Source organism: Neovison vison, chromosome 12 (genome assembly GCF_020171115.1).
Source record: "Neovison vison isolate M4711 chromosome 12, ASM_NN_V1, whole genome shotgun sequence".
Taxonomy (NCBI): domain Eukaryota; kingdom Metazoa; phylum Chordata; class Mammalia; order Carnivora; family Mustelidae; genus Neogale; species Neogale vison.
In genome coordinates, this window is record NC_058102.1 from 43,144,360 (window position 1) to 43,147,042 (window position 2,683).

Consider the following 2,683-nt stretch of genomic DNA (forward strand, 5'->3'; position numbering starts at 1 on the left):
AAGTCTTATTATAAAAATAAAAACCAAATTATAAAATATAAGGAACTATGGAAGTCCCAGCAATTTTTGGTGGTGGCTAATCAGAGGAAAATGCTTCTCAGAGTTGAAGCCAGAGAGGTTGAGGAGGAGGAGGGGTGCCCTGGATGGCACACTCAGTAAAGCTGCCAACTTTGGGTTTTGGCTCAGGTCATGATCTCAGGGTCCTTGGATCGAGCCCCATGTCCAGCTTCTTCTACAAAAGACAGGTATGGAAGAGAGTTAAGAGGCTGGTGAGCAGCCTTACCTCCCTTCTTTAATTGTCATTAAGGTAACAAACTTTAGGTCAGGTTTATATCTGGGGAGGAAACTGAATGCCTTATTGTCTAATGTTTTAGAAATATCAATAGTTAACTATTGAGCCCTTTCAGTAAACTTGGCAGATTAAGCATCCTTGTGCACCAGTTTTCCCTCAAAAATTTCATTAAAATAATCAGTGAAGAATAGTGGATGAAAGAATTTTTTAAGTGAGACAACAAGCTGGTGGAGGAGATTTAATGGTTTTAGCAGACTAGAAGAAATAGGATTCCAGACACCTACAGGAAATGGAATACCTATAAGAATTGATCTGATTTGCTTGACGGAATGCTGAGAATGTGGGATGAGGTATACTTGGCAACATGATTGGTTGAAAATCAATATACCAATAGATGGAACTTCCCTGGTCCCTTAAACTTTCAGGGCAGTCAGGAGACTATCCCACCCACATCTGTCATAAGTAATAGCATGCTTAGTCTGACAAACTGAGCGAAGGAGCATCTGGGTTCAGAGACAATAGACCCAGGATAAGGTGGGTGTGTGTGTAGGAGCTAAAAATAGTAGGGTGCAAAAATCTGCATACTGGAATGCAAGACCAGCAGGTAGCTTCTCCAGCCTAGGTCTTAGAATCCTGGACAGCCAGGTTTATACTCTCCACTCACCAACACACACCAATGCACTTCTTCCAGTTAGCTTCTCACTTACACAAATGAAAGGGCAGCCAAGAATCACTAGACATTTAAGAAAAGACAGTTTAGGAGAGGCAAAAACAGGAAAAAAAAAAAAACTTACACAAAAACAAAGACCATCAACGAACAGAAGAAATAAAATAAAGTATAGTTAATATCAAGGATAAGAGAAAAGATATCTGCTTATGAAATGAAAATGGGGTCCTATAAAAAATATCAGAGAACAATTTTTAACTTCAGTTATTAAAAATATGATGAACAAAAAGAGGTTTGTTTCAGCCTTTGCTAGCATGGTGGCATGGTGTGGCTCCAGAGGGGCTAGGAGACCAGCAGTTTCTGAGTCTGCTGGAGGAGCTGCTGCCAGCAGGAGGACAGGCATGGGCAGAGGTGTCAACCTGGGGCTATGAGGCTGAGGAGATGTCAGTGCCAGTGGAGAGTCGGATGTCTGTTGGGGGCACTGCTAAACTGCTGGGTACCTGAGTCAGGGTGGAGCCCATCAGGCTCCTCTGTGCTCAGCCATCTGGAGGTCAGATGCTGCCTCTCCTACCTAGTAAAGGACCTGGGGGCATAGGTCTTGACATTGTGGAATGAGTCCAGCTATCTGAGCTGTTGAAAGTCTACCCGGAATAAGAACAAAAATCCCAAGCACAAGAAAAAAGGGCTGGGGTTGGTGAAGGTTGTCTTGAGAATGATAACATTTTTTGTTGAAGACAGGAAAATGTCAAGATCTACAGGATTTAACCAACATTTTGGGGGGAACGTGAACATAAGCTTTTACCCTAACTGCCAATATTTTGGACAAATCCTTGGTTTCTTTATGAAGGTGAAACCTAAAATTTGCCTCACACTGGAGTCTGTTGTTTTTGCTGGCTGCCAGATAGTTGAAGAAGGATGTGTTTCCCACTCATGAAGTCATCCAGATTAGTCAATGTAAATGCACTGCTTCTGAAGGGAAAATATAGGGGAAAGGAAGGGAAAATATAATTTTGGGAAAAAATTCAGAACTATGAAATGGAACATACTGCTGTCTTAAACTTTTTTCTACTTATAGAAGGCTGTTGTACTTCATATTTCAGAAAGGAAAGAAATATTGAGGCTTGGTAAACTGGAAGCTTAGCTGAAAGCTTACAGTTTTCAACTAGTCTTTTCAAAAGCAAAGCCATCTGCACTAGTTTTGTACCTTCTCAGTCTGGACGTACAAACAATTCGTTAAATAATCACAAGTTCTCCAGCTTGTGATAAAGCATTTGAAGATTAATGACACTGAGTTCTTTTATTGGAGAAAGGTGACTTCAAATGTCTCGCTGACTATTTTCTCTCAAACGTTGCAAGAAGTTGGTTTGGATAGTTTGTAGGTGCAGAGCCCAGACCTCCAAGACAGCAACGGTAGTGTTCCTGAGTTGTAAACAATACCAGCAGATAGTGCCTTGATGAAAGTGGGACTCTGAAGAGGTGAATTCTGAAGAAATTCTGAAGAATGAAGTCTCAGCAGCTCTCTCTCCATTGCAGCGATCAAAGATGCACTATCTTTTTCATCTTGAAAGTGGCACAGTCTCTGAGCTTGCCGTTTTAGCAGTCCCAATTGTACTGTGTCAGAATTTAAAGTATGTATATAATTTATAATAAATGGAGGACCAGGTAGTGTTTTATCTGGCTCCCATCGAGACAGGAATACATAGACTATAGCACCTGTTGTCTAT